Source organism: Notothenia rossii, assembly GCF_949606895.1.
Source record: "Notothenia rossii genome assembly, chromosome: 6".
NCBI lineage: Eukaryota > Metazoa > Chordata > Actinopteri > Perciformes > Nototheniidae > Notothenia > Notothenia rossii.
Genome location: NC_136909.1, coordinates 3868074 through 3879030, shown reverse-complemented (window position 1 = coordinate 3879030; position 10957 = coordinate 3868074). Strand labels below are relative to the sequence as shown.

The window sequence follows — 10957 nt, the reverse complement described above, 5'->3', positions numbered from 1 at the left end:
TAACAACAGCAGTCAAATTGGGCTTTCCACTGTGCACTGACTCTACCTCTGCACAACACAACTGATGGTCTCAAACACATTAAGAAGGCAAGTCATTCCACACATTGACTCTTGACAAGGCTCACGTGTTCATTGAAAACTATTCCAGGTGTCTACCTCATGAAGCTGACTGAGAGAAGCCAAGAGAGAGCAGAGCTGTCATCAAGGCAAAAGGGGGCTACTCATATTCTTGATTTTTGTAACACTTTTTTTGTTAACTAGATAATTCCATATGTTTTCTTTCATAGTTTTGATGTCTTCAGTATTAATATACAAAGTAGAAACAAATTAAAATAAACAAAAACCATTGAATGAGAAGGTGTGTCCAAACATTTGACTGCTACTGTATATAAAAAATAGATATTTTAATATTTAGCAGGTTCCCTCGTCTATAATCATTTATACAAGAGCAACTTTGAACATGTACAGCAGTAAAATGCAACATACAAAATAATAAATAAACAACATAAATTAAACTCTGACAGGGAACATTTTACTGCACCATCATTACTATGACATAAGAAGGTGCTGTAAAATGTTCAATGATATTTGCATACTTTTACTTAATTAAGGTTTGAATGCAGGATTTTAATTTGTAACAGAGTATTACCATTATATTAGTGTATCTGTGAACGATCCCAAATACAATTCATTGTTTACATTGCAGCTAGTGCTAAACCAGAAGAAAATAACCTTTTTCATTTTTGGAAGCGGAAAGGGGCGGGGCTATATAAGGTGAATTGAGCCAACAAAAATACACAATAGGTGGGACTAAGAAAGATGATATGAAAGTATAAAAAGAAAGGCATTAATTAAGGCTGGAAAATGTCTCCCATTGTAATGGTGATTCAATTTTTAAATGCTAATACTTAACAGTTTTTTCTGACTTTGTGTTTCCTGTTTCCTGCAGACGTCCAGCTGCTGGTGGTGGTTAAAGAACAGGTTCTCCCTGACCAGCAGGAGTGGGGCACCAGTCTGGAGCAGGAGGACCCAGAGCCTCCCCCACACATTAAGAAGGAACAGGAGGAACTCAGGATCAGTCAGGAGGGAGAGCAGCTTCAGGAGCTGGAGGAGGCTGATATCACCAAGTCCACTTTCACTCCTGACCCTGTGAAGAGTGAAGATGATGAAGAGAAACCTCAGTCCTCACAGCCTCATCAAAGACAAACTGAACACATGGAAACAGAAGCTGATGGAGATGACTGTCGAGGACCAGAACCAGCCAGGAACTCAGATCCAGAGCGCAGTTTACAACCAAAGACTGAGAACGACACTGGAGACTCTTCTGAACCTGACACTGGAGACTCTTCTGAACCTGACACTGGAGACTCTTCTGAACTTGACACTGATGACAGTGCTGATTGGAAAGAGACCAGAGAACCTACGTCAGGCTCAAGCTCACTGCAAAATAAACAAGAATCTGTCAGTGATTCAGGCCGTAGTGCTGTAAAGAAACCATTTGGCTGCTCTGTGTGTACGAAATCTTTTACATATAGAAGCAATGTTCAGCAACACATGAGAATCCACACAGGAGAGAAACCATTCAACTGCTCAGTTTGTGAGAAAGCTTTTTCACAGAATATAAATTTAAAGGCACACATGAGAGTCCACACAGGAGAGGAAATATACAGCTGCAATATTTGTGACAAAAGATTTAAATGGCGTAGTCATTCCAAAAGACACAAGTGTGTTGGTCGTCAGTCCTCACAGCTTAATAAAATTGGGAAAGGCTAATTGGGTTGCCTTCCAAGGTGTAAGTACAGGAAAATCATGATGATATAAATACATTAAATGATGAGCTGGTTAAGGTTATCATTCATTCAGCTAAAGAAACAATTCCTGAAATTGCAGGAGCTAGGTGTACCCTGTTGGAATGGTGAATGTAACAAATCCATTAAATACATAAATAAAACATTCAGGCAACTCAAACAAATACATTCTCAGGAATCTATGAATCAGTATAAAAGGGCCCAGGCTATATTAAGGAGAACCATAAGAACGCGAAAACACACTTTTTGAATGGGGGGAATTCGACGGAATTATGAGTTGCCAGTTTTGAGCAGAGGCGACAAAATGGCTGTCACAAACTTAGGAAAGGCGGAACACCTAGCTCAAACATTTAGTTAAGTTCATGGTTCAGATAACCTTACAGAGGAAGCCAGGCAGTGCAGAAATAATACACGAATGGAAAACCCGAGAATATTGGATAGAGTAGAAGTGTTAGGGCAGGGGTCGGCAACCCGCGGCCCACGGGCCGCATGCGGCCCTTTAAGCCCTCTGCTCTGGCTCCCTTGAGCTTAGACAAAAATAAGAAGGATATAAAATAAAAGTATTTGTAGGATTATTTATATTTTGTTGCATGGTTGAAAATGTTTCGTATCTTGTATTTTGAGGTGATACTGTGACACATAAATAAAAAACAAAACAGGTTTAATTAGGTCAACTAAAATATGCGTCACATCCTGCTACGGTCCCGCGCGAGCGCCTTTTCTTGGAGGCGCTCGCGCGGGGACCCCTGGCTCGATGAGCGAACTATGGATAAATCAAAGAAAAGTACCGGAGGAACACAGGATTTAATTCTGTGTGGACAGAGTTATATGCTTTCACAGCAAACGATGCTGGTTTACCGGTATGTTTGATATGTAGAGAGAAGTTGTCAACGGTGCTGCAGCCTTTACGTATCGAGGAACAACACGGGAGAGGAAGACAGCTGACAATCTTCAGTCATAATTCAATGGGGTATGTCATTTATTTCAGAAAACACTTTTTGTTATATTCCATGGAATGCTCTTAACGTCCCGATAGCAATGAATATATTAAATGCTTTGACAATAAATACTTACAAACATATCATCTCTGGAAGCCGTAGCGCTGTAAAAAGCACGACCAATCATCTGAGCCGGCCCGGCTAAAGTAACTGGATGGCCTACCTGCCTGTCAGCCTTCCATCTGTGCACAAATTTATCTCGTGGCCTCATTGATGATGCGCGTTCGTGTGTGTTGGAGGAGGGGCTCTGTAAGAAAGTCTGAAGGAAGAGGCCTATTTTTTCCGGTTGTGTATTTTCAAATTCTAGCGCACTCGAGCTGGTTTCGCCAATCTTACCTACCCTACCTTTAACTCTTTTTAGGGTGCAGCTATATGTTTTATTTATTTCAAAGTGGGCCCATTTTAATATTTTTTCCCTTCAAATGTGCAGATGACTCCTCAAGTGCTGTGTTTAATTTATCTTAAAGTAGGCCTGTGTATTGTTTCTAATTCTCCTTATAGGAGTTCTTTGTTTCTTATTAGAGGTTAACAGTTTTATATAATGTAATAAATAGCCTAATAAATGCAAAAAAACTAGTTTTTGTCTGATATAACAATAAATACAACTTTATTAGCTATCAAGCTATGAAATATGTTTTGCGGCTCCAGACAAAACATTTTTGGAGAAAAAGGAGCAAAATGGCTCTTTTGGTCAAAAAGGTTGCAGACCCCTGTGTTAGGGGATCAGTTGGACCTGCATTTTAGTATGTTTGAGTTTAATTATTGTTTAATTACTTTATTAGCTATAAGTAAGATGTACTGGTGTGCTTCCCTAGATGATGTAAATAGTCTAAGTGCCATGTTAGGGGTACATTACAGGGCTCAGGAACCGCCCTTTGAGGCTTTGTTAACATTAATGCTTTTTGCTTTTGTTTTTGTTACTAAGATACTTTTTAGATACACTTTGAAGTGTGCAACGCTATACAAATGGTAGAATATGAAGTACTTTGTAAGGAATTGGGTTTCTTTAGGGCTGTTTCAGTGAGACAATGCAGTTTTGATCATTTTAGGTTTCATGTTTCAAGGCTTTATGTCATATGCCCATTAGCTACAGTGTAGATATGTCAATGAAAAACATAGGTCACAGGCTCCTCCAACAGTGCAACATATATATATATACAGTATATGCAAAAAGTTAAAACTAGAAAAAATGAAATCCTTTGTCTAAATAGATGTTATTTAAGAATGTGAATCTTAATGGCAGATTTTGATTTAAGTAAGACAATCCAGTTAAACAATGTCGTTTTTGATGACTTTACTGATTTTTGACACTTTGAGTTATGCAAAAAGTTAAAACTAGAAAAATCAAATACTTTGTCTAAATAGATGTTATTTAAGAATGTGACTCTTAATAGCAGATTTTGGTTTAAGTAAGACAATCCTACTGACACTCTAATTCTCTCACAAAGGAACTGTAAGATACACTTGTATGTATGCAAAACCTTAAAAACTAGAAAATAAAATACTTTGTCTGAATACATTTTCTTTAAAGGCACTTTTGATTTTAACGATATTTCAGTGGAACAATCCAGTTTTGTGGTAGAATATTAAGTACTTTGTAAGGAATGGGGTTTCTTTAATACCACGTCTTCTTTTTATTTTAACACTTGTTCAATTAAACAATGTACGTTTTTTTTCTGACATTTTAGTTATTTTCAGCTACCAAGATACTTTTTCTTTTGATACACTTTTATGTAGGAACATTTTACAACTTGTAGAATATCAATTACTTTGTAACACATGTATTTTCTTAAGGACTAACTCTAAAAGGCAAGTTTTTGATTTAACACTTTTTTACTGACACTAGGCAGATCTTGCTTTTTTTTCTCTCGTTGTTTTTCTCTTACTTTTGGATACAGTTTTATGTTTGTCGACTTTACAACTGGTAGAAAGTGAAGTACTTTTTCTGAACAGATTGTCTTAAAGAATCAAACTCTAAATGAAAGGTTTGTGATTTTACACTGTTCTGGTGAAACAATGCAGTTTTGATAACTTGACTTGACTAACATGACTTTTTTCAAATATGTTTTAGATGCTTTACTTTGATTTCTTTCATGTTATTCTAACACAACATTAACTCCTTCAACATTCTGTTTTTCTTATTTTTCAACATACGGTGATATTGTTTATTATATTTTGGAAAAACTACACAGTGATTTTTTTCTAAATACAACATGCAACTAATACATTATACAATATTTCGACTTTTTGTGATATTTTCAACACAATATACTTGTACCTTTTTTGCAGGGCTTCATGATATTTGGCAGGTCATGCATAAAACCTGTCATCTTTCTTGAAACGGACGTGTTGTCCTTTTTAGAAAACAAGTTATTTTTCTGCTTCTTCGTCCTCTGAATTGTCCTCAACAATTGAGTTTGCTCGCTTGAGGTCCTCCTCTAAAACATAACATATTTTGTAATGGTATTAAGAATACATGATAAATAAATAATACATGTAGTAAAAATTGCTCAATTGTAATACCCTCAAACACATTGCTTATATATTTCAAAGAGAAGAGAGAACAAAAGAAAAAAACCTATACAAAGAGAGCGGTGCACAGCGCTTAATATTTACTTGCACTATATTTCTGTTTATCTGTGTTATTGTGTTGCACTGTTTGAGGAGCCTGTGACCTAAGATGTTTATTGTCAAAACTACACTAGCTATGTTCGTATGACAAAATAAAAAACCTTAAACCTTGAGGATGTGTCTTTCAGACAAACCATCATAATCATAAATTATTTTATGCTATGGATACTTTAGCCTCCATCCATGTTTACAATTTTTGCATTTATGAATATAGTTTTGCTGTGTTTTACACTTTTGTATTTATGTTTATAGTTTGCTTTGATATTTGCTACACACCACACATGACCTCTCAACCCAATGCTTACACTAGTTAGCTAAAAACGGCAAAATGGCTCACCTGTGTGGTAGTCTGGTCAAAAATGGTATTCAATGGCATTAAAACAATAAAAACGCTGCTGAAGTTAATCCATAGGTTAATCCAATGTGTCTGTGTCACTCCGAAATGATTTCTGATAATCCATGAGCAATAAATCTGCCTTTCGGTTTTGAGATGTCAGATGTAGAGACAGCTTCACTCTGGAGCAAAACTGCGTGCGCGAAGCCCCCACCTTTTTTGTTTTACCATGTGTGTGTGTGTGGGGAGATTCCCCTTCGATTCTATTGGCTCTAACGGTCAGAAAGAGATGTCAATCACCAAAATCGACCAATGGGTTCCAGAGAAAAGGTAAAACCCCCATTTCCACCCAAATCACCTCAGAGGTGGAGTTTTTGTTGCTAAATCTCTCTAAAAAGGTCAAATGTCACTTGTTTTGCATCAATCTTGATACAGGGTACTTATTATATGTTGTACTTTGGATTCCTAAAGCTTTTAGTCTACCTTACCATCATCCAAGGGTAGTGTTCACTGTAAGTAAAAAATAGTTTTTTGGACGGACACTATAATTTACAGTTTTTTACTATGCTCAATCTGAATTTTCTTTAAAATAAAAAACATCTATATTGATTCTGACTTTTCTACATCCAACTCACAGGTTTATCATTACTTTGAGAAAAAAGATTATTAATTTAACCCTTTTAGAAGGGAAGATATGGTCATTTGTTCTGGGAATGTCATTTTCGAGCCTGAGACCTGAAAAACAGGCTCAGGGCTTAACTTAAGCAGCGTCGCTCCACCCGCCAAAAAGCCGATCGCTCCGCCTACACTGCGTTACTATAGATACTACCCCAGTTCCTAAACTGTATTGGAAACGCGCCGTAAAGTGAGCCGGTCCTAACAAGGCCTAACGAGGCCTAGCGAGGCCGTGCTCCACGCTGCAGTGGAAACGCGCCATTACAGTTCCTTTGTGAGAGAATTGCACACAAATCTGCCGAGTGTCAGTAGGATTGTCTTACTTAAATCAAAATCTGCCATTAAGAGTCACATTCTTAAATAACATCTATTTAGACAAAGTATTTGATGTTTCTAGTTTTAACTTTTTGCATACCTCAAAGTGTATCTAAAAGTATCTTAGCAAGAGAAAAAAAGCCAAAATCTGCCTAGTGTCAATAAAAAAGTGTTAAAATCACAAAACTTGCCTTTTAGAGTCACAGTCTTTCAGAAAATAAAATGTGTTACAAAGTGATTGACATTTATAAGTAATTCTAGAACCCTGAGAGCAGGAGAGTCAAGGGAGGCTTATAAAAGTAAACAGCATTTAATTACACAAAAGATGCGGTGGTGTACAAATGAAATTGCAAGCTCTCTCCCCATGTGTCTGATCAGCCAAGGTCAGGAGGAGAAGAGATCGATTCTTGGCTTGCTCTTCCTGTTGTCATCTGAGGTCTTCTCCTATTGGCCGACGTCGACGGGGGCGTGTCCAATTCAATTCTTGCTGGTTTCTGCTGCTGAATTACATCATTCTGATGTCTGTGGTTATTTAAACATTCCCTAATAAACGTGATTTCAGCGTCAATAAATGATTGTTAAACCCAGTGTGTTTAGGGTACAACATCACTTAATTTCACCTTCAATTCACGGTTTGAAAACGTAGGATTTCGCCATATGCTAATGCTAACCAGAAATGACGAAATTTACTAGCGGAAAGACGGAAGTCAAGTGTGAATATTCGGCTTTTAGAATAAAACTGATTTAAATTAAACACAGTGTATTTAATTCAAATTACGCCATATCAACATTTATTTTAATTTCTAACAATCCCTCCTTACATACCCTTTAAGGTATGTAAATAATACTGAAATCAATGAGTTCTTCATCTGAACTTTGCATGCTACATAACTCATAATAGTAGAAAATACAAATAAGAATACATATTCATCATAAATATGAAGTTTTTCATTTGTGCATAACTTCTAGCTTGAACCTATAATGTAATTTCTTAAAATAGCAGCAATTAGCTTGGTATGGAAAACGTCTAACTCCCTCCTTTCACATCATAAATCCTCTTCATACTCTATCTGGTGTAAAGGCACTTGTTCTTTTATAAAGTATAAGAAGGATTAAACTATCTGAAAATAGCTAAATATTACTCTTTATTTAAACAATCTTATCCTCTTCAGTTTTTTGCATATATCCCCTTTTTCAACTAATGTCTAGCGTCATTCTATCGGTCTGTTTTGTCTAACTGACAGTACCATTCTACATGCTTGTCATGTTCCAGGCACTGCTCTCAACCACTCAGGACCTCGACAAATACCTGCAGAAAGAAACAATTGACTTGGTGCAGGCAGTAGATTACAAAACAGCAGTTGAGAACACACTGAAAAGTTACCGAAGTAACGAGAAAGCATATGAGGTCTATGACAAGACCAAGGCCCTGTGGAATGATCTTGATACTCCCGAAACTGTGACACATAGGAAGAAGCGTAGAAACATGGAAGACTTTGTAGTCGAGGCATCATGTGGAGCAATGTGAAACATTAAACATAAATAAACTGGTGTACAAAACTCACATACCTGCATTTCAATCGACAGCATAAAAGGACACGTGAGCTGGGTTCTGTTGGAGAAATAGCAACATGCTGCTCACATTAGCTTATTAGCTCAGATTAGCTATTGATGATCACATTGATAAATCATATAAAACAAATAGCCAATCACACAAAAAACATGTTGCTGTGACTGTGAGCATTAAACAATTAACATTAAACTAAACAAACACAACAGTACGTTATTGTCCTTATAAAATAAAAGCATACATTTTTTCCACCGAGATAATACAGGCACCTTACCCTCAAGAGATCCTCACGTGCTATGAGAATCTCCCACGATCCATTGCCGTAACAAAGCTAATGCAGGCACACGTTTGTGACACCAGATGGCGCAATTGTGTATGTGCTTGTGGGGAGTCTTGCAGTAGAAAATTTGACTGTAGCGTCGTAGTCCATAGTCCATACAACATCGGCGACGAGGATTATGGATTCTCTACTTTCACCTCTCTCCCCGTTCCTCGCACTGCTGGGCGAACCACCGATTCCGTGGGTTCGCTGGCTTGAGTCCTTCGAAACGTTCATAGTAGCCATGGGGCTAGCTGAAGCTAACGACGACAGGAGGAAAGCCCTGCTGATACACTAACTGGGCAGCGAGGGACAGCGGATTTTTCGGACTCTCGGACTCGCTCCGAAATATGCGGACTGTGTTACAATGCTCACTGGACACTTTGCTGCTCCACAAAATGTTATGCTCCGGCGGATTGTTTTTCGGCAACGCCGGCAACAGGCGGGTGAGTCCGTCCACCATTACGTTGCTGATCTGAGGCGACTAGCAAGCCTCTGTAAATTCGGGGCACTGGAGGATGAACTAATACGGGAGCACACTAACAACTCGACGCTCAGAGAAAAGTTGCTAATGATGACAGACAAGCTCACTTTAACAAGAGCAGTGGAGGTAGCTTTCCAGCTTGAGTCAGCAGCAGCCTTAGCATCCCAGCATCGCTCCATCCTCCAGTGCTACTAACTCAAGCGGTGGCGCTACCCATGGAGCCTCCCGGGGAGGTTTTCCCTGAGAACAAATTTGATGTGAACTTTGCAGCATGCCAGGGTACGGCAGCATGCCGGGCCTGTGGTAATTGTGGCTCATCATCGCACCAAAGTCGAGCTCCAAACTGCCCTGCCAAGGGACAGAGGTGTCAACGCTGTAGCAGACAGAACCATTTTTGCACGGGTCTGTCGCTCTGTTCCTGCAACCGACAGCCCACCTCCACGTACGCACCAAAGACCAACCACTCAGTGGGCAGCGAGAAAAGCTCAGAGGAACCGGTTGGAGTCGCTGTTGAACTCCACCGGGCAGACGAAGTAACGCCAGCCGGACATCACGTAGGAGAGCTGGGGGAGAACAAGCTTCAAACACTATCACAGTTTCTTTCTTGTTAATGTACAACTTTATGAGTTATTTCCAAGACTAATACACCCTTCCGCTGGCTTTTAACCGACATAGGCCCCAAAACACTGATATCCTTCTCTATGTGAACATAGAGCCTGGATTATGACCAAACATCACAGGATTGATGTGTCTTGTACGCCGAGTTGATCTTATCCGCTTCACAAATGTTGTCTTTTAGATTATTGCTTTCCCTTTGATTTAACAGGCAATGATTTTTCTACTTGAATTTTTCTAGCTGGTAAAAAAGGCAAGATAATAAACAAGGTGACACAAAGAAATATATCTGGCTGTGAAAGACTTGAGCTGTGTTTATAAGTGTTTAAATCTGCAGTGTAACTTCAAGTCATCTCATTAATAAATGTCAGACTTGCAGTGTGGTATAAAAGGCAAAATAAATCAATAAAATGCAAAGCGTTAAATGTGTGCAGAGGGCGACACCATCTGGTCACAACTTTAAATATTTTACCATGTTTATGTGCAAATGATGAACTCTCACTGGTTCAGAACCTTTTTCCTTAAGTGAGTCTCTTTTATTTTCTGACTTTTTTTAATGGGTATTTCACTTTATATTAAATAAATAACAATAACAGTGCAGAACATCTAACACACTTCACTCTGAATCCAGTACAATACAACTGCAGGAGTATGGATAAAGCCAGATGTTTGTATGCATTTTGAGCAGATTTGGGCAGTGTTTTTCTAGCTCTATCCCTGATGATTTTCAGAACCTGAAGGCTCTATACAGACTATCATGTGGTTCTCCTCTGGATCCATCCACTATCTCTTGTCTCTGTCCAGTGAATTACACTTGTGTTACTGGAGCAGGTAAAGCATACAACAGATACTTTCAGCATTATCGGAGCACAAAGTGGAAACTTGGATGAAACACAGCAGACTTCTAAACAATGAACACCCGCAATTTAGAAGAAATAAAGTTGGGTTTTATAAGTTCTAATATTGCAATGCAAACCCATGATGTAATGAAAGTAATTAAGAATAATTTAGTCATTAAATGCTAATTTCAGTAGATTTAATCAAACAAAACATAAACATATTGGACATGGCCTCAAGACGGTAACCCTTTCAGGGCTTGACATTAAGGCTTGTCCGATTGTCCGGGACAAGTAAAAAAAATGGTCGGACAAGCATAATACAGTTTAACTTGTCCGAACGGACAAGTGCATTTTTTTTGGGGGGGGGGG

At 38.4% G+C, this 10957-nt stretch overlaps 1 long non-coding RNA gene across 1 annotated transcript; it reads right to left on the bottom strand.

Annotated features, from left to right (window-relative positions):
* Positions 1-294: 294 nt before the first annotated feature.
* LOC307044053 lies at positions 295-10830 on the bottom strand. Its single transcript, XR_013809509.1, has 3 exons — positions 8606-10830; positions 8331-8373; positions 295-1147 (listed from the first exon to the last, which is right to left on the bottom strand). It is a non-coding gene; the product is annotated as an uncharacterized lncRNA (long non-coding RNA).
* Between the last annotated feature and the right edge of the window lie 127 nt (positions 10831-10957).